At 44.8% G+C, this 22,714-nt stretch overlaps 1 non-coding gene across 1 annotated transcript; it reads right to left on the bottom strand.

Moving 5' to 3' along the window:
• Positions 1-17,210: 17,210 nt before the first annotated feature.
• Trnaa-ugc lies at positions 17,211-17,285 on the bottom strand. The gene has a single exon. It is a non-coding gene; the product is annotated as a tRNA-Ala (tRNA).
• Positions 17,286-22,714: the final 5,429 nt, after the last annotated feature.

Here is a 22,714-nt window from a genome sequence, read left to right as displayed (position 1 = left end):
TCCACAGTTTTCTTTTCCATTCTTCTGTGTATTATTTTTGCCTGCAGTTTGGGTGCATGAGCTATTAAGGTCACTGTGTGATAGATTTAGCACTTACCTGCCATAGTTATCTTCGGAACTGTGTGGATGATATTTTCCGAAAATCTGATGGTACATCGCCAGTGTCATAGATTCCAGATACCAACTTGAATAGTTGTTTGGTCGCCATTTCTTCCAATGCTGTCAGAAACTCCAATGAAATGTTTCCATCCCCTTCTGCTTATTTTGTCTCAAGTCTTACAGACCTCTTTTCAATTCTGGATCTAATACGGCATCCCCTTTCTTTTTCCAAATTCATACACGTTTGCTGCAGCAATTTCGCCTTGGCTCCACTGAACTTCCTACTTTTAATTCCTAAGAGATTTATATTGCTGTATTCCTCTCTTTTATTGAACATTTTCATACTTCCTCCTTTAGCCGATCAGTTGCAAAGTTCCTCTGTTAACCAAGGAATTGTCTAACGTGGTATTTCTTATTTCAGTAGCCAAATCTTTAGCGAACGTCAAACACCTATTATAACACGTCCTTGCATTAGTGTCTCACTTTCTTCCATACTGACTTTTTTGTACGATTCTCTTAAGCTTCAATTTACTTTCCATTATTATTAAATTGGAGTCTGAGTCTTTATCTGCACATGGGTAAGCTTTACAATTCAGTGTCTGATTTCGCAATCTCTGTTTCATCATGGTGTATTACAACTGGAATCTTCCCGTGTCTCCTGGTGTTTAACCAAGCGCATCCCTCCTCATGTGACTGCTGAACAGACTATTGCTATTACCATCTGAAACACGATTATTGTCTCTCATTCCTATTGCCTAGCCTATATCATACCATCAACTTTTCTTCTATTATTTCTCCTGGAAGTCTCTTTGGTTGCGTAAGTAATTGAAGTAACTGGTGACCTCTGCAAGTTGCAACGGTAATGGTTGTCTTCCACGGTCTGGACTTACGTCTCTATTAAATTCCAGGTAGTTTGCGAACTTGATCGCCAAGAGACAGAGCCAGGATGAGAACTCCTTGGCAAACCATTTACGATAAACTGCCCGGAATTTGAACGACACACCAGGGTGGGGCGCTGCAAGTTGTAAGTTATAAGCTGACGGCTCGTGCTGCCGTTAGGAGTCTACCAGGTGCAGCCATAGCGACGAAAGGACCGCAAGCGTCTTGTGGGTCTTGCATTGTGCCACTGGCTGGCTCTGAGCACTATGGTACATATAACTTAGAACTACTTAAACCTAACTAACCTAAGGACATCACACAACACCCAGCCATCACGAGGCAGAGAAAATCCCTGACCCCGCCGGGAATCGAACCCAGGAACCCGGGCGCGGGAAGCGAGAACGCTACAGCACGACCACGAGATGCGGGCTGTGCCACTGGCCTCTAACGTCGTCTCATATCACGATTTCAGATCTTTTTGTGTGGTGTTGTGAAAAAACTTTCCTCACGTGCCTCCACTTCCAGCAGCTTTGGCTGAACTGCGACGCCGTATACTAACAACAGAGAATGCAGCAACTCCAGACATGCTGAAAAAAGTAGGGGACGAGTTTGGCTCTCGTCTGGTTGTTTGTCGAGCGTCTGCGGTAAGGGCGCATTGTAAATTTGTCTGAAGGATGTGAAAGATTTGATCACGAACGTATCGTCAAGTTTTATTCACCTGTGTGCCCTTGTAAAATCGGATGGTTCTTTAGAAAATAAAAATCTTTTGTAATCCTACGCACAAGTTAAATTTATTGCCAAATTTAGGTTTCCACTGATTTCGAAGATATAATTTTATGAAATTGGCTGTGTCTTGTTCAGATTGTTGTTGTTGTTGTGGTCTTCAGTCCTGAGACTGATTTGATGCAGCTCTCCATGCTACTCTATTCTGTGCAAGGTTCTTCATCTCCCAGTACCTACTGCAGCCTACATCCTTCAGAATCTGCTTAGTGTGTTCATCTCTTGGTCTCCCTCTACGATTTGTACCCTCCACGCTGCCCTCCAATGCTAAATTGGTGATCCCTTGATGCCTCAGAACATGTCCTACCAACAGATCCTTCTTCTGGTCAAGCTGTGCCACAAACACCTTTTCTCCCCAATTCTGTTCAATACCTCCTCATTAGTTATGTGATCTACCCATCTAATCTTCAGCATTCGTCTGTAGCACCACATTTCGAAAGCTTCTATTCTCTTCTTGTCCAAACTATTTATCGTCCATATTTCACTTCCATACATGGCTACACTCCATATAAATACTTTCGGAAACGACTTCATGACACTTAAATCAATACTCGATGTTAACAAATTTCTCTTCTTCAGAAACGCTTTCCTTGCCATTGCCCGTCTACATTTTATATCCTCTCTACTTCGACCATCATCAGTTATTTTGCTCCCCAAATAGCAAAACTCCTTTACTACTTTAAGTGTCTCATTTCTTAATCTAATTCCCTCAGCATCACCCGACTTAATTCGACTACATTCCATTATCCTCGATTTGCTTTTGTTGATGTTCATCTTATATCCTCCTTTCAAGACACTGTCCACTCCGTTCAACTGCTCTTCCAAGTCCTTTGCTGTCTCTGACAGAATTACGTCATCGGCAAACCTCAAAGCTTTTATTTCTTCTCCATGGATTTTAATACCTACTCCGAACTTTTCTTTTGTTTCGTTTACTGCTTGCTCAATATACAGATTGAATAGCATCGGGGAGAGGCTACAACCCTGTCTCACTCGCTTCCCAACCACTGCTTTCCTTTCATGTCCATCGACTCTTATAACTGCCATCTGGTTTCTGTACAAATTGTAAATAGCCTTTCGCTCCCTGTATTTTACCCCTGGCACCTTCAGAATTTGAAAGAGAGTTTTCCAGTCAACATTGTCAAAAGCTTTCTCTAAGTCTACAAATGCTAGAAACGTAGGTTTGCCTTTCCTTAATCTTTTTTCTAGGATAAGTCGTAGGGTCAGTATTGCCTCACGTGTTCCTACATTTCTACGGAATGCAAACTCATCTTCCCCCGAAGTCTGTTTCTACCAGTTTTTCCATTCGTCTGTAAAGAATTCGCGTTAGTATTTTGCAGCTGTGACTTGTAGAACTGATAGTTCGGTAATTTTCACATCTGTCAACACCTGCTTTCTTTGGGATTGGAATTATTATATTCTTCTTGAAGTCTGAGGGAATTTCACCTGTCTCCTACATCTTGCTCACAAGATGGTAGAGTTTTGTTAGGCCTGGCTCTCCCAAGGCTGTCAGTAGTTCTAATGGAATGTTGCCTACTCCCGGGGCCTTGTTTCGACTCAGATATTTCAGTGCTCTGTCAAACTCTTCACACAGTATAATATCTCCCATTTCATCTTCATCTACCTCCTCTTCCATTTCCATAATATTGTCCTCAAGAACATCGCCCCTGTATAGACCCTCTATATACTCCTTCCACCTTTCTGCTTTCCCTTCTTTACTTAGAACTGGGTTTCCATCTGAGCTCTTGATATTCATGCAAGTGGTTCTCTTTTCTCCAAAGGTCTCTTTAATTTTCCTGTAGGCAGTATCTATCTTACCCCTAGTGAGATAAGCCTCTACATCCTTACATTTGTCCTCTAGCCATCCCTGCTTAGCCATTTTGCACTTCCTGTCGATCTCATTTTTGAGACGTTTGTATTCCTTTTTGCCTGTTTCATTTACTGCATCTTTATATTTTCTCCTTTCATCAATTAAATTCAGTATCTCTTCTGTTACCCAAGGATTTCTACTAGCCCTCGTCTTTTTACCTACTTGATCCTCTGCTGCCTTCACTATTTCATTCCTCAAAGCTACCCACTCTTCTTCTACTGTACTTCTTTCCCCCATCCCTATCAATTGTTCCCTTATGCTCTCCCTGAAACTCTGTACAACCTCTGGTTCTTTTAGTTTATCCAGGTCCCATCTCCTTAAATTCCCAACTTTTTGCAGTTTCTTCAATTTTAATCTACAGTTCATAGCCAATAGATTGTGGTCAGAGTCCACATCTGCCCCTGGAAATGTCTTACAATTGAAAATCTGATTCCTAAATCTCTGTCTTACCATTATATAATCTATCTGAAACCTTTTAGTATCTCCAGGGTTCTTCCATGTATACAACCTTCTATCATGATTCTTGAACCAAGTGTTAGCTATGATTAAGTTACGCTCTGTGCAAAATTCTACCAGGCGGCTTCCTCTTTCATTTCTTAGCCCCAATCCATATTCACCTACTGTCGAATTCCAGTCACCCATGACTATTAAATTTTCGTCTCCCTTCACTACTTGAATTATTTCTTTTATCTCATCATACATTTCATCAATTTCTTCATCATCTGCAGAGCTAGTTGGCATATAAACTTGTACTACTGTAGTAGGCGTGGGCTTCGTGTCTACCTTGGCCACAATAATGCGTTCACTATGCTGTTTGTAGTGGCTTACCCGCACTCCTATTTTTTTATTCATTATTAAACCTACTCCTGCATTACCCCTACTTGATTTTGTGTTTATAACCCTGTAGTCACCTGACCAGAAGTCTTGTTCCTCCTGCCACCGAACTTCACTAATTCCCACTATATCTAACTTTAACCTATCCATTTCCCTTTTTAAATTTTCTAACCTGCCTGCCCGATTAAGGGATCTGACATTCCACACTCCGATCCGTAGAATGCCAGTTTTCTTTTTCTTGATAACGACGTCCTTCTGAGTAGTCCCCGCCCGGAGATCCGTATGGGGGACTATTTTACCTCCGGAATATTTTACCCAAGAGGATACCATCATCATTTAATCAGTAGAGCTGCATGCCCTCGGGAAAAATTACGGCTTTAGTTTCCCCTTGCTTTCAGCCGTTCGCAGTACCACAACAGCAAGGCTGTTTTGATTAGTGTTACAAGGCCAGATCAGTCAATCATCCAGACTGTTGCCCCTGCAACTACTGAAAAGGCTGCTGCCCCTCTTCAGGAACGACACGTTTGTCTGGCCTCTCAACAGATACCCCTCCGTTGTGGTTGCACCTACGGTGCGGCTATCTGTATCGTTGAGGCACGCAAGCATCCCCACCAACGGCAAGGTGCATAGTTCATGGGGGGGCTTGTTCAGGTACGACCAGAAAATGTCAGATGATTGAAAGATAGTTTTCAAAATATTTAACGATATTAGCCGCATTTGGGCATTGACATGAAGGGGATGGTTACAAAAGTTCTCGGCATCACCACGAGAGGTCAGCGCTAGCGCAACGAGTTTTATGATATTATTTGCACTTTTGCCTGTAAACACTTGCCATGTCAGTGCTCTTGGAAAAGAGCTGTAGCGGTGACGAGGCCCTGTTGTTGCTCCCGCATAGTGATTTGCGAAGACGGAGAAATCGAGATTCGAGGAGTGATTAAGTACATCGTAAAGAAAGGTATGAAAGTAAAGAACATTCATACCGATTTCCAGAATACACTGGGGGACTCTGCTGTTTCATATGCAACTGTTGCAAAGTGGACAAATGAACTGAAATTTGGTCGTGAGAGCTTAGATGATGATCCGTGCAGTGGTCGGCCAAGATGTGTCACTACTCCAGAAATCATTGCAAAAGTGCACAAAATGGTCATGGAGGATCACCGGTTGAAAGTGCGTGGAATTGCTCACGCTTGCCAGATGCCATCTGAAAGGCACATTAGAACTGAAGAATTAGAAATGAAAAAATTATCTGCAAGATGAGTGCCGCGACTCCTTGACGTGCGCCTGCACACATGTGCCGTCGCCATGGCAGAATTACACGACCTAAGGTATGAATTGTTGCCATACCCGCCATATTCACCTGATATGGCTCCGTCAGACTTCCATCTCTTCCCAAAACTGAAAATTGTTTTTGGTGGACGACGATTCACTTCAAACGAAAAATTGATAGTCAGAGTTGACATTTATTTTGCAGGCCTGGAGGAAACACATTTTCTAGATGTGATTAAGGCTCTGGAACATCGTTGGATTAAACGGTCGGGAGATGGAAACCACTGTGAAAATTCGATGAAGCCTTCACAGATTTGTTGGGCAGTGTTTCTAATTTGCCCGTCCATTGCGTCACGTCGCTCCGTTCAGTTCTAAACGCACAGTGAGCACGGAAAGATACCTAGGAAATATCGTCTCACTTCAAGTATGAGGGCCTGATGAGAGATTTCGCCTAATGTCACACAGCCCTCAAAACACTACTGTCATACGGTTCCTCCCGCGTAACTCTTCTGGATCGCAATTTGCAGCGCCAATGGAAATGCTTCTGCTGCCTTTTCGATGGGAAGTGTTTGATCACCCACAATACAGATTGTAACTGGATATCCCTGAGTTTCATCTCTGCTCTCGTGAGCCGCTGGCTTTGAGTGCAACATTTTGGCACAGACAACGAACCGTAGACCTGCGTAGAATATTGGCGGAAAGCACAGGTGGCTGCCTTCTACGCCCAGAGTACTGGGAAGTTGGCACAGCACTGCGACAAATGTCTAAATCGGAGCGGCGGCTATGTAGAAAAGTAGGTTGATGGTGTAGCTAGTTGTTGCAAATAAAACATTTTTGATTTTCATAGTGGTTTCTATTTCGCGACGTATCGGAACTTGCTTTCCGAATATATATTGTACAAGGTCTTAATGAGTTAGTCTCATTTGGTCATTAAAGAGAATCAATGATATATTGATATAAGCTGACAACGATCGAAGATCCTACACTATATGATCAAAAGTATCCTGGCTGAAAATGACTTACACGTTCATGGCTCCCTCCATCGGTAACGCTGGAATTCAATGTGGTGTTGGCCCACTCTTAGCCTTGATGATAGCTTCCAGCAGGTGCTGGAAGTTTTCTTGGGGAATGGCAGCCCATTCTTCACGGAGTGCTGCACTGAGGAGAGGTATCGATTTCGGTCGGTGAGGCCTGGCACGAAGTCGGCGTTCCAAAACATCCCAAAGGTGTTCTGTAGGATTCAGTCAGGACTCTGTGCACGCCAGTCCATCACAGGGATGTTATTGTAGTGTGGCCACTCCTCCACAGACCGTCCATTACGAACAGGTGCTCGATCGTGTTGAAAGATTCAATCGCCATCCTCGAATTGCTCTTCAACAGTGAGAAGTAAGAAGGTGCTTAAAAAAATCAATGTAGGTCTGTGCTGTGATAGTGCCAAGCAGAACAACAAGGCGTGCAAGCCCCTCCATGAAAACTACGACCGCACCATAAGACCACCGCCTCCTAATTTTACTGTTGGCACTACACACGCTAACAGATTCGCCGGGCATTTGCCGTACGCACAACCTGGCATCTGATCGCCAAATTGTGTACCGTGATTCGTCACGCCACACGACGTTTTTCCATTGTTCAATTGTCCAATGTTTACGCTCCTTACACCAAGCGAGGCGTCGTTTGACATTTACCGGCGTGATGTATGGCTTATGAGCAGCTGCTGGAGCATAAAATCCAAGTTTTCTCTCCTCCCGCTTAACTGTCCCAGTACTTGCAGTGGTTCCTGATGCAGTTTGGAACTCCTGTGTGATGGTCTGGATAGATATTTGCCTATAACACATTACGACCCTCTTCAACTGTCGACAGTCTCTGTCAGTCAGCAATGCACTGTGCAACCTGGTGGTGGGCTGTTTACACGAAATGGACTGGGTCCTCTGGTCCAATTGAACCGATCATTGCCTTGAAATGGGTTATATTCGGCTACTTGGAGTCCATTTGCAGCCATTTATGGACCACAAGTTCCCAAACGAAGATGGAATTTTAATGGACGACAATGCACGACGTCACTGGGCCACAATTGTTCACCATTGGTCTAAACAACATTCTGGGCAATTCCAGCTAATGATTTGGCCACCCATATGGCCAGACCCCCCAATGAACCATGGACCTTGCCTGGATGATTGACTGATCTGGCCTTGTAACATTAACCAAAACGGCCTTGCTGTGCTGGTACTGCGAACGGCTGAAAGCAAAGGGAAACTACAGCCGTAATTTCTCCCGAGGACATGCAGCTTTACTGTAGCATGGAGAGCTGCATCAAACCAGTCTCAGGACTGAAGATCACAACAACAACAACAATGGACAGACATGAAACCCATCGAACATTTATGGGACATAATCGGCAGATCTGTTCGTGCATAAAATCCTGCACCGGCAATATTTTCGCAATTATGGACGCCTGTAGAGGCAGCATGGATCAGTATTTATGCAGGGGACTTACGACTTGTTGAGTCGATGCCCCGCCGAGCAGCTCTACTGCGGTGGGCAAAAGGAGATCCGACACGATATTAGGAGGCATCCCACGACTTTGGCCATTCCAGTGTATATAAGATGGTTGGATGGACGCTATCTGATTGAAAGTGACCATACTGTAATAGACAAGGCTGCCACCATTGGCAGCAACTATGGATTTAAAACAGTCGAACTGAGCTTGTACGTCAGATACGACCTCGCCATTCCGTGCTGCTTCAGCTGCAAGAATTCATCCGTCTTAGTGGCTGCCGGGTGTCGCGTTAGTGGTCTCTTAAAAATTGACGACCAGGTATTTTCATTGGATGAGGTATCTGGCGAACGGGATGTAAGATTGAGTAACTCGACGTAGCATGGGCTCAACCAGTCGTTGGAAGTCCCTTGCAGAAATACTGAGTCCTGCTGCCTCTAGAGCCGTCCGTAATTGAGGAAGTGTTGGCGGTGCAGGATTTTGTGCACAAACTGACCTCTCGATTATGTCCCATAAATTTTGTATGGGACTGATGTCGGACGAACGGATGGCCGTTCAGATTACCGGCTTTGTGATCCATAGGCACCTGATACCATAACGCAAGTTGCTAAGCCCGTGTGGTTATGACGAATATGATTTGGCAGTTTTAGTCCTGCTTGGACCTCTACACGCCCATCGCATGCTGTATGTGAAACCAGTATTCTTCTAATAAGACGATACCGTGCCACCCCTGCATCCATTATTCTCAGTGGTGCACTACTTTCACAGCGCACCTCACTTTTGCTGCATCAAGGGCAGCCGCAGCAACAGTCGCCGTGATAACTGTCTATATATTTCGTGGCTCTGTCCTTGTGGGAGCTCCTCTTACTGCAGACAACACCATTTACTGAATGAGATAGGGTCCATCCAACCATCTTACACACACTGGAATGACAAAAGTCGTGGGTACCTCCTAATAACGTGTCGGACCTCATTTTTCCCAGCGCAGTAGAGCTGCTCGACGGGGCATCGACTCAAGTCGTTGACCAGGTAAACAATGTCCTCTCTGGCGCTAGTCTCGTGGGGGCCGTTCATATTCTGCATAACATTGAGTGTAGCCGTCCTAAATTTATCGGTTTGACATTAACATCTGTTTCGGAAATAGGCGTGCCACAGCTATACTTTTATGTGATTAATTTATCTTTCATTCTTTGCTACTAGTTTCGTGGCCGCAGCCCCAATCTAAAACAATCAATCTCGCCATCCTCCAAGCCATCGGCAACTATAAACAACAGCCTTGGTAGGCCCTGCTCCTGCCCCTATTCCTGTCGTTTCCGGTAAATTACAGTAAAAGTTTGTTCTTCTTAAACGAAGCATAGCATCATCTTCACAAAACGGTCCAACACTCAAATGAGACTTCTGAATGAGAAGCTTGCTGTACCCATACCCGTGATTTTTGAACATTCGCCATCGCATGCAGATATCGCACGATGATAGAATGATCACAGTTTAACACATTTGCCAATTCTCGACTACACTGATATGAATCATTGTGGAGTAATGCATTTAAACGATCGTCATCACACAACCATAGCAGCCGGTATACCAACTTGCAAATCAAAAGCATTAGGAACTTATGCACCAGGCTAAAAATTTAAATATCCCACAGTGTACACGAATTTTAGCAACTCTCGGAAATTGTTTCTTCGTGTATGCAGGTCCTGTTAGCAGATTAACTGCAGAGAGATCACGGTACGGAGCACGCGAGACCAGCCAGAGACGCGCCAGCGGCAGCATTGACTGGCGGCCCACGCCTCACCCCAGCGCTGGCGGGCGTGTGTTTGGCGGCAAAGCCGCGGCTGACCAAACAGCGACACCTGCCAGCGTCAAAGCGCCGCCGTGTGGACACCGGACCCGGCGCGCCATTGGCTGCGGCGCCTGTGTACCGTGACAACAGCGCCGCTCAAACTGCCGTCTACGCCTGCTCGCTCGTGTGCGCACGTGTTGTCCGGAAGGTTTACTAGACAGGCTTAAGTGTTCACTCTGTCCGTGCTTTGCTCAAGCTGCGACGCCATTGAGAGTCTCTCGCGCAGGTTCTGAATTACATTATCCCATTTTGATGGCAAATATGCTACTAGACGATTATCAATCTGGATCCAAACATGTAACTGTCTCATAAAAATAGGGCATCTACTGAAGATCACCATGGTCTCCAGTAAATAGTAACCAACATTAGTTACAGTTCGGATCAAAGAACTCCTTGATTAATGGATTGCGGCGAAGAGGGGCAGTTTTATCGGCGTCTAATAACGCAATCGTGGCAGGGTTCTGCATGTCCCTGTAGAAAGGCAACGTAGAAAGCACTTGTATGGTGTCTGTTAAACTCGATATGACGTCGTTAGTACCAGAGGACATTAAAGTTCAACTTGAAATTGCTCTGATTAACAATACCCTTTTTACAAATGAATAGAACCCACAGAAAATAATATTGATACGCTATCCGACTCTCGTAAGGAATAATTCATCGCAGACACGCATACGTATCTCAATGGAAAGTCTCTTGCCACTTGACTGGAATACATTGAGTTGATTAAAGTCGTGGCATACCTCCTAATATCGTGTCCGCGCTCTCTTTCTCGCATAGAGCATTAACTCGACGTGGCATGCATTCAACCAGTGGTTGGGAGTCTCCATGCTGCCATCCGTAATTACGAAAATGTTACCGGTGCAGTATTTTGTGCATCAACTGACCTTTGGATTATGACCCATAAATGTTCAATGGGATTCATGTCGAGAGATCTCGGTGGCCAAATCATTCGCACTAATTGTCCAGAATGTTCTTCAAATCAGTCGCGAACAATTGTGGCCCCATGAAAAGGCGCATTGTCATCCATAAAAAGTACATCTTTGTTTGGGAACATGAAGTTCATAAATGGCTGCAAATGGACTCCAAGTAGCGGAACATAACCCATTTGAAGTCAATGACCGGTTCAGTTGGCCCAGAGGACCCACGCTATTCCATGTAAACACAGCCCACCACCAGGCTGCATATTGCCTTGTTGACAGCTTCAGTACACGGATCCGTGGGGCCCGCGCCACGCTCGAACCTGATCAAGCCACGGTTTTCCAGTCATATATGGTCCAACCGATATGTTGACGAGCCCAGGAGAGGCGCTGCAGGCGATGTCGTGCTGTTAGAAAAGGCAATCGCATAGGTCGTCTGCTACCATAGCCCACTAAAGCCAAATTTCGAAGCACTGATCTAACGAATCCGTTCGTCGTACGCTTCGCATTGATTCAGAAATCAATGTGACAACTTTTCGGAGAAGCCGGTGCTCTCGATCGTTAAGTGAACACCGTCGGCCACTACGTTGTCAGTGGTGAGAGGTAATGCCTGAAATTTGATATTGTCGGCACACTATTGACGTTGAATTTCCTAGATTTCCGAAATGGAATGTCGCATGCTTCTAGCTCTTACTGCCATTCGGCGTTCAAAGTCTGTTAATTCCCGTCGTAAGACCATAATCATGTCGGAAACGGCTTCGATTGAATCACCTGAGTGCAAATGACAGCGCCGCCGATGCACGGCCCTTTTATACCGTATGTACGCCATACTACCGCCATTTCTATATGTGGATATCGCTATTCCATCAATTTTATCACCTCATTTTAATCTACTGTTGTTTATGGTGACCTCGTAATGCAACGTTGTCACAGAACATAATAACAATACGACGAAATTGCTGCTAAGAAGTACTTGATATCTGTATAAATTGCTCATAACAGAAGTAGCCCCAAATTGAACTATCGATCCAATAAAAAATAATGTCGTGTGACTAGGGCTCCCCATCGGGTAGACCGTTCGCCGGGTGCAAGTCTTTCTAGTAGACGCCACTTCGGTGACTTGAGCGTCGATGGGGATGCAATGACGATGGTGAGGACAACGCAACACCCAGTTCCTGAGCGGAGAAAATCTCCGACCCAGCGGGGAATAGAACCCGGGCCCTTAGGATTGACATTCTGTCGCGTTGACCACTCAGCTACCGGGGGCGGACATCGATCCAATTAAAGCGCGACACTATTTCCGTAATTATCTCTGCATAAAGCCTGGTGACTATTCAGTGTTAAAACCTCGCAAAACTAATGCTCCACTTGATTAAAAAGACGACGGAACTAGATGATAACAAAAACATGAGATTTCCTCTTAATTTCAGGATGATTATTTGATGCCCAAAAGCGCAGAACAGCGAGATTAAATGTTACGTGGCTCACATTGTGCTGTCAGTACAACCATACAAAGACATACTGGATAAAAGAACGTATAAACTTTTGTTGAATCTCTTCTTGCTTCGCATTTATCGCAACTGCGGCTATCGCTCTGCCCTCTAAGCAACCACGCTGTTCTAGATATCTCGCCAGGTAGTAATTAAAGAAAAACATTACCATGTGTTACAGAATTGCACCTAGAGAGGTCCTGTACTTGCTCATGATAATCACTTCAGTACAACTCTTCTGCTGCTTTCCTGCACGACATCTCCTCTTTCTGTCGGTATACTCGGTATGTTAATGCAACAACGTTCGTTAGCACACCATGTCACACACCTTCACTCCAGAGCTACTCAAACGGAATAGACAGAGGAAGAATGCTTTAGTTTTCCTCCAAACCGGCAAGTTATGTGTGATAAGCACACCCTCACGGTGTGTTGGCGAAAACCACACTAGCCTCAAGGACCACAGGCAGAGGAGGGGGAGTAGCTGAAAATATATGGGAGTCGAATAATGTGTGACAGATACACAGCCAGAACATTATGACCACACACCTAATAGCCGGTATGTCCACCGTTGGCTTCTATAACAACGACTACTGCGTGGCATGCAAGCAACCAGGCCTCGATGGGTCGCTGGAGGGAGTTCGTACCACATCTGCGAACACAAGTCACCTAATTCCCGTAAATTCCGGGGAGGGGGGGAGATGATCTCTGACGCCACTTTCAGTTACGTCCGAGATGTGTTATGTCTGTTTCAGAACTGGCGTGTTGGGGTCAACACATCAACTGGAACTCTCCACAGTGTTCCTCGAACTCCATCACACTCCATGCCTTGTGACACGGCGCATTATATTGTTGAAAAATGCCAATGCAGTCGCGAAACATGATAGAAATTAAATTGTGTATATGGTCTACAACCAGTGTACAATACCCTTGGCCGTCACGACCGCTACTGGACCCATCGATGCCCACGAGGATATTTCCCAGAGCATATAGGAGCCACCATCAGCTTGTCTCCGTCCCTCAGTACAAATGTTAAGAAGCTGTTCCCGTGGATGAAGACGATTTCGCGCCCTGCCATTGCGAGATGAAGAAGGTATCTGGATTCACCCGATCATCAACGCTCTGTCACTGAGCCGACGTCCTGTGCCAATGGTTACGTCCTCATTTCAGTCGTAACAGCCAATGTCGTGGTGTTATCATTGGCACATGCATGGGGGGTCGGCTGTCGAAGCCCATCGTTAAGAGTGTTCGGTGTACCTGCACCCTGCCCACCATTAGAGTTTGATATTAGTTCCGTCACAGTTCTCCGCCTGTCCTGTTTTACAAGTCTGCCTAGCCTACCACGACCGACATCTGTAGCGAGGGGTGGCCTTCCAACTCCAGGACGTGGTTTCAACTTGGTTTCGCCACTTGTTGAAGACAGTCAGTAAAGTACTCCCCGAGCACGCGATAAGTCGCACAGTTTCCGAAATGCTCGTGCCGAGCCTCCGGACCATGACAATCTGCCCTCGGTCTAACACAGTCAGATCGCGCGCCCTTCCCATTCTTCACATGGACAGTACTCACTGATACTGTATGCGCCGAGTTTGTGTCTGACTAACAGTCATTCCTCACCAGGTGACGTTGCTATTGCCTCGATCGGTTTATATCGATAGTAGCTCGGTTGTCATAATGTTCTGGCTGATCAGTGTATAAACAACACAGATAGTTTGCGAGACGTAGCTATGTGAAAGCAGGATGTTGGAAGATGGGCGATTGTGGACATCTTTCACACGGTGCGTTAGAGAACGAACTACGATCAGTTAGTCGCTGCCGCCTACCACGCGACTCGGGGAAAAGTCAGTCGCGAGGTTATTGTAAGGGAAGGATGGTGGCAATACCTATGGTCTCCGTCTTCATCTTTTTCTGGCAACGGTTGTATGGTGAACTCAGCCTGTCTGTCACTGCCGATAAACCAGTATAGTATTTCGTTGCGGTGCAGGTGCGCCTTCCGGAGTGGCCCAGCGGTTCTAGGCGCTACAGTCAGAAGTCCTGTTTATAGCCCTGCCCTGGCACTGTCCCATTCACTCTTCTTCTACTACTGTTCTGTCACTGTCAAACATGTTGCACTGCAACTGTAACCCCTAGTTCTCTCATCCTGCCATTGTCTACTACACTCTTTCTAAAAACAACCAACGTCTACTATTTTCCACTACTCATTAATTTTCTATCTATCTACTACTGCCTATCTATCTACTACTGCCACTGTGTTCTTCTCTCTCAGCATAAAAAACCGCGAATCTGTTCCCATGTCAAAACTTTTAAAGTCGCTGAGAAAGGCAAAATGGGGTACATGGTACCCCAAATTTCAATCAGTCCTTTAAATAAACAGAGATTCGGCCGAGTCAGCGAGGCGTGCGCATGGCTGCCGCTGCGCGCTACGCTTGCTGGGCCGAAGGCAGCGTGCGAAGTACACTGAAGAGCCAAAGAAACTGGTACACTTGCCTAATATCGTGTAGGGCCCCCACGTGCAGGTAGAAGGGCCTCAATGCGACGTGGCATGGTCTCGACTAATGTCTGAAGTTGATCTGTCGAGCTGGAGGGAACTGACACCGTGAATCCTGCAGGGCTGTCCATATATCCGTAGGAGTACGAGGAGGTGGCGATCTCTTTTGAACAACACGTTGCAAGGCATCCAAGATAAGCTCAATAATGTTAATGTATGTGAAGTTTGGTGGCTAGTTGAAGTCTTTAAAGTCGGAAGAGTGTTCCTGGAGCTACTCTGTAGTAATTCTGCACGTGTGGTATGCCGCATTGTCCTGCTGGAATTGCCCAAGTCCCTCGGAATGCACAATTGGCATGAATGGATGCAGTTGATCAGGCAGGATACTTACGTACGTGTCACCAGTCAGAGTTGTATCTAGATGTATCAGGGGTCCCATGTAACTCCAACTGCACACGCCCCACACCATTACAGAACCTCGACCGGCTTGAACAGTCCCCAGCTGACATCAGGATTCATGAGATTCCATACCTGTACACGTCCATCTGGTCGACACGATTTGAAACGATACTCGTCCGACCAAACAACATATTTAAAGTCATCAATAGTCCAATGTCGGTGCTGACGGGCCCAGGCGATGTGTAAAGCTTTGTGTCATGCAGTCATCGAAGGTACTCGATTGGGCCTTCGGCTCCGAAAGCTCCTATTGGTCATGTTTCGCTGAATGGTTCGTATGCTGACACCTGTTGATGGTCCACCTTTGAAATCTCGAGCAATTTGCGGAAGGGTGGCACTTCTGTCACGCTGATCTCTTCAGTCGTCGTTGGTGCCGTTCTTGCAGAATCTTTTTCCGGCCGTGGCGATGTTGAAGATTTGATGTCTTACTGGATTCCTAATATTCCTGGTACGTTCGTGAAATGGCCGTATGAGAAAATCCCCACTGAATTGCTACCTCTGTGATGCTGTGTCCCATCGCTCGGTCACCGACTATAACACTACGTTCAGACTCACTTAAATCTTGACAACTTCCCATTGTAGCCGCAGTAGCCGATCTAACAACTGCGCCAGACACTTGTTGTCTTATACAGGCGTTGCCGACCGCAGCACCGTATTCTGCCTTTTTATATATCTCCATATTTGAATACGCATGCCTACAACAGTTCCTTAGCGCTTCATTGTAGTTCTGTGCTGTGGCCGCGGCGTGGAGCAAAGTGTTGTGAGTTGTTCTCACAACGCAAGCAGATTGTCCTGTTCTCCGAACTACAGCATGGGAGAGAAGACTGCGTAGAAGAAGCCTGCTGCCACGAGGGGGCCATCGATCGCACGACTCACTGAGTCTGCCGACCAGGCAAAGAAGAATCGAGAAGAGGAGTAGCAGCCTATCTTCCCTTTGTACGTCAAATGCAGAGTCGGGTGGACAGTCCTGTTCGACTTTGAACATGGCTGACGTTTGCAGCAGCCGTATACACAAATTTGAAAAATATGTAATAATCAGCCAACTGGTCGCATAGATTTTCTATATACCTTGACCAGGTTTCGCCACCTCTGAGGGTAACTTCATCAGAAGGTAAGGTAATTACCTAAAATGAATATGTCAGATTAAATGTCTTATCTCGTCAACTTTGACGATATGTTCTTCATGTAAGTACTATTTGTTTTACACTCGTTTACATGAATGTAAACTTTTATTAGATAAGATATTTAATCTGACTTATTCATTTTAGGTAATTACCTTACCTGCTGATGAAGTCACCCTTAGAGGTGACGAAACCTGGTCAAGGTATATAGAAAATCTATGCAAACAGTTGGCTGATTTTTACATTTAAAAAAAAAAGTCCTGTTCGAGTTAATGACGAGCTGCAACAAGAACGAGGTGGTCTACGAGTCTGTCTATTCGGACTCGCTGATCTGCGTTTTGGCAGCGAACGTGGTCGACCAGAGAACGATGAAGAGCGCTGTGGCCACCCATACCGTCGACGCGCCACCGGTGAGTGAGAAGACTTCTTTCCTCGGAAGAATGAACACGAGCAAGGCGCTCCTACGGGGGCTGCCTCCGTGCTGCGATGAAACAGCGGTCCGAGAAGCACCACTGCGAGCCAGTGTCGGTATGCCGTTATATATGACGGTAGTATCTGTTCCCGAAAGAACAGTTACCGTGGATGACCATGCAGCTTTGCTAGAAATGAAATGATAATTAAATGTACACCCTAGCTGCAAACAGGCGTTGATGTACTTCATTGGGGACATGTTGAATATGTGTGCCCCGACCGGGACTCGAACCCGGGATCTCCTGCTTGCATGGCAGACGCTCTATCCATCTGAGCCACCGCGGGCACAGAGGATAGTGCGTCTGCAGGGACTTATCCCTTGCACGCTCCCACATTTATAACATATGACCCAAGAGGGAACAATAAGAATGAAAGACCTAGTGGAGAGCTCGGATTAAAAAGGCTGTTAGAAAGGTATGCAGTCTTTACCTCCTACTGTTCAGTCTGCACCCCAAAAAAGTCTGCAGCGAATCTAATCATTCATACCCTTTCACCCTGAATTTTAATCCCACTCATGAATATTTATTTTTTTCCTCATTGCTTCTTCGATATATTGATTGAACATTAGAGCCGAAATGTTTTATCCCTGTTTTAGACCCTTTTCTAATCCTAGCACTTGGCTCTTGATCTTCCATTCTTACGGTTCCCTATGGGTTCGTTAAATATGTCTTTTTCTATAGCTCTTATCTTCCTCAGAATTTCTGACATCCTGCACGTTTTACACTGTAGAACACTTCTAGCTCGACAAGTCCTATGAACGTGTCCTGATTTTTCTTCAGTGGTGCTTTCATTATTAAGTGCAACATGAGGACTGTGTCATTAGCACCTTTACCTTTCCGAAAGCCAAACTAATCTTAATTTTCCTTTCGATTTTTCTGTATATTGTCCTTGTGAACAGCTTCGCTTACTGAGCTACAAGCAAGTTACACCATTGTTCTCGCACTTATCTGCCCTTGCTGTCACATATATACTACTGGCCATTAAAATTGCAACACCAAGAAGAAATGCAGATGATAAACGGGTATTCATTGGACAAATATATTATACTAGAACTGACATGTGATTACATTTTCACGCAATTTGGATGCATAGATCCTGAGAAATCAGTACGCAGAACAACCACCTCTGGCCGTAATAACGGCCTTGATACGCCTGGGCATTGAGTCAAACAGAGCTTGGATGGCGTGTACAGGTACAGCTGCCCGTGCAGCTTCAACACGATACCACAGTTCACCAAGTGTAGTGACTGGCGTATTGTGACGAGCCAGTTGCTCGACCACCATTGACTAGACGTTTTCAATTGGTGAGAGATCTGGAGAATGTGCCGGCCAGGGCAGCAGTCGAACATTTTCTGTATCCAGAAAGGCCCGACAGGACCTGTAACTCGCGGTCGTGCATTATGCTGCTGAAATGTAGGGTTTCGCAGGGATCGAATGAAGGGTAGAGCCACGGGTCGTAACGCATCTGAAATGTGATGTCCACTGTTCAGTGCAGTCAATGCGAACAAGAGATGACCGAGACGTGTGACCAATGGCACCCCATACCATCAAGCCGGGTGTTGCCAGTATGGTGATGACGAACATACGCTTCCAATGTGTGTTCAACGCGATGTCGCCAAACACGGATGCGACCATCATGATGCTGTAAACGGAATCTGGATTCATCCGAAAAAATGCCGTTTTGCCATTCGTGCACCCGCTTCGTCGTTGAGTACACCATCGCAGGCGCTCCTGTCTGTGATGCAGCGTCAAGGGTAACCGCAGCCATGGTCTCCGAGCTGATAGTCCATGCTGCTGCAAACGTCGTGGAACTGTTGGTGCAGATGGTTGTTGTGTTGCAAACGTCCCCATCTGTTGACTCAAGGATCGAGACGTGGCTGCACTATTGGTTACAGCCTTTCCGATAAGATGCCTGTCATCTCGACTGCTAGTAATGCGAGGCCGTTGGAATCTAGCACGGCGTTTCGTATTATCCTCCTGAACCCACCTATTCCATATTCTGCTAACAGTCATTGGATCTCGACCAATGCGAGCACCAATGTCGTGATACGATAAACCGCAATCGCGATAGGCTACAATCCGACCTTAATCAAAGTCGGAAACGTGATGGTACGCATTTACACGAGGCATCACAACAACGTTTCACCAGGCAACGCCTGTCAACCCCTGTTTGTGTATGAGGAATCGGTTGGAAACTTCCCTCATGTCAGCACGTTGTAGGTGTCGCCACCGGCACCAACCTTGTGTGAAGGCTCTGAAAAGCTAACCTTTTGCATATCACAGCATCTTCCTCATGTCGGTTAAATTTCGCGTCTCTAGCACGTCATATTCGCGGTGTAACAATTTTAATGTCCAGTAGTGTATTTGAAGTTCTCTAACGCTATAGATACAGCAATAAGGAATAGGGCAGTAGGCAGTACAGTTGAAGAGGAATGGACATCTCTAAAAAGGGCCATCACAGAAGTTGGGAAGGAAAACATAGGTACAAAGAAGGCAGCTGCGAAGAAACCATGGGTAACAGAAGAAATACTTCAGTTGATTGATGAAAGGAGGAAGTACAAACAGGTTCCGGGAAAATCAGGAATACAGAAATACAAGTCGCTGAGGAATGAAATAAATAGGAAGTGCAGGGAAGCTAAGACGAAATGGCTGCAGGAAAAATGTGAACACATCGAAAAAGATATGATTGTAGGAAGGACAGACTCAGCATACAGGAAAGTCAAAACAACCTTTGGTGACATTAAATGCAACGGTGGTAACATTAAGAGTGCAACGGGAATTCCACTGTTAAATGCAGAGGAGAGAGCAGATAGGTGTAAAGAATACATTGAAAGCCTCTATGAGGGTGAAAATTTGTCTGGTGTGATAGAAGAAGAAACAGGAGTCGATTTAGAAGAGATAGGGGATCCAGTATTAGAATCGGAATTTAAAAGATCTTTGGAGGACTTACGGTCAAATAAGGCAGAAGGGATAGATAACATTCCATCAGAATTTCTAAAATCATTGGGGGAAGTGGCAACAAAACGACTATTCACGTTGATGTGTAGAATATATGAGTCTGACGACATACCATCTGACTTGCGGAAAAGCATCATCCACACAATTCCGAAGAAGGCAAGAGCTGACAAGTGCGAGAATTATCGCACAATCAGCTTAATAGCTCATGCATCGAAGCTGCTTACAAGAATAATATACAGAAGAATGGAAAAGAAAATTGAGAATGCGCTAGGTGACGATCAGTTTGGCTTTAGGAAAAGTAAAGGGAAGAGAGGCAATTCTGACGTTACGGCTAATAATGGACGCAAGGCTAAAGAAAAATCAAGACACTTTCATAGGATTTGTCGACCTGGAAAAAGCGTTCGACAATATAAAATGGTGCAAGCTGTTCGAGATTCTGAAAAAAGTAGGGGTAAGCTATAGGGAGAGACGGGTCATATACAATATGTACAACAACCAAGAGGGAATAATAAGAGTGGACGATCAAGAACGAAGTGCTCGTATTAAGAAGGGTGTAAGACAAGGCTGTAGCCTTTCGCCCCTACTCTTCAATCTGTACATCGAGGAAGCAATGATGGAAACAAAAGAAAGGTTCAGGAGTGGAAATAAAATACAAGGTGAAAGGATATCAATGATACGATTCGCTGATGACATTGCTATCCTGAGTGAAAGTGAAGAAGAATTAAATGATCTGCTGAACGGAATGAACAGTCTAATGAGTACACAGTATGATTTGAGAGTAAATCGGAGAAAGACGAAGGTAATGAGAAGTAGTAGAAATGAGAACAGCGAGAAACTTAACATCGGGATTGATGGTCACGAAGTCAATGAAGTTAAGGAATTCTGCTACCTAGGTAGTAAAATAACCAATGACGGACGGAGCAAGGAGGACATCAAAAGCAGACTCGCTATGCCAAAAAAGGCATTTCTGGCCAAGAGAAGTCTACTAATATAAAATACCGGCCTTAATGTGAGGAAGAAATTTCTGAGGATGTACGTCTGGAGTACAGCATTGTATGGTAGTGGAACAGAAGAGAATCGAAGCATTTGAGATGTGGTGCTATAGACGAATGTTGAAAATTAGGTGGACTGATAAGGTAAGGAATGAGGAGGTTCTATGCAGAATCGGAGAGGAAAGGAATATGTGGAAAACACTGATAAGGAGAAGGGACAGGATGATAGGACATCTGCTAAGACATGAGGGAATGACTTCCATGGTACTAGAGGGAGCTGTAGAGGGCAAAAACTGTAGAGGAAGACAGAGATTGGAATACGTCAAGCAAATAATTGAGGACGTAGGTTGCAAGTGCTATTCTGAGATGAAGAGGTTAGCACAGGAACGGAATTCGTGGCGGGCCGCATGAAACGAGTCAGTAGACTGATGACCAAAAAAAAAGTGTATTTAGGCAATATTGGTTGTCAAAGGATAGACGAGGATGGTGAACATGAATGGTTTATACGACGTCGACGCTCAGTCAAGTTATGCAGTACATTAAATTTAAAATTACGTTCAAATTGAAAGATGCCTTTCGGCTGAGCATATATCATCATGCTGTGGAAACATTGTCTCTTATTTCGTAGCATAATATCTTTTCCAATAAGTATTAAAGATGCCTTCAAAATGTAGAATAAATTTAAAATTTTATTCATGGCTGTCTATTAGCAGCCGCGAAGCACGTTTCAAGAATAGAAATAAACAGTCGTCAGCTGAACAAATTGTTATTAACTTCTTGAGTAGTTTCGAGAAATTAATCTGCCATCCTCAGAAGATCGTACAATTACGCCTACATCGGAAATCAATCGTCAAGCAAACTCTGGGCGACGGAGTCAAGCAGTTGTAAAGTAACGTAGAAAATGCGGAGATCTGGTGACCAAAAGAAACTTCGCAACACAAGTAAAATATTAAAACACCATGAGATGTATGAAGATAGCACCGACAATCTGATTTTACACACCTCCCGTATTGGGTTTCTTAATTGGCATATAGTGCAGTCTGTTCAATTTATTGGACGATACTTCAGTAGCATACAGGTAGATATTGACTTCTGAACTGCGGTGCAACAGCCATGTGAACTCAGGATTTGAAGGCAAGCTTGTCATTTAGTAATAACTAGCTTCTTGCCCGCGTGTGCATTATCACATGTTGTTTACACATATGTTTCTCACTTATATGTATATGACGTGTTTCTTTGTATGTGACGTTCAAATTGGTCTTCAGATTCACCAACCCTAATTGTGGTGGCACGTTCCCCATAACATAAAATCGACGATGGCTTTAATAATCTGTTCTATATCTTCACCTTTTTTCCATGTGCATTGAATCTGACCGACTTCCGTTTCATCTGAGGCATGCTGACAATAGTAACTGATTTTCGGTTCGAGAGAAAGGACTGTCGCTGATAACAATATGAATTTCCACTGTTTTTCACGACGCGACTCCATACGGTACGTTAAATGTATGCGTGGCACGATCTTTGACTACGAAACTCGCTCACAAAATTATTGGCTCGTTGCAGTGGTCATTCTCGTAACACGTAAAACAATAAGAATACGAGACACCATCTGCTTCAAGTCTTGAAAGTATTACAAAACAACTAAATACAGAAAAGAAACACCAACAGATCTTTTTATCACATTTTATTTGCCACCCCTTCTCATCTCCACGAAAACCCCAAGAGGCAGTAGTAATATTTTACTGTCAGAGTATTTTTCCTCAAAA

The sequence above is a fragment of the Schistocerca americana genome, chromosome 5, assembly GCF_021461395.2.
Source record: "Schistocerca americana isolate TAMUIC-IGC-003095 chromosome 5, iqSchAmer2.1, whole genome shotgun sequence".
NCBI lineage: Eukaryota > Metazoa > Arthropoda > Insecta > Orthoptera > Acrididae > Schistocerca > Schistocerca americana.
This window is presented reverse-complemented; position numbering and strand designations above follow the sequence as displayed.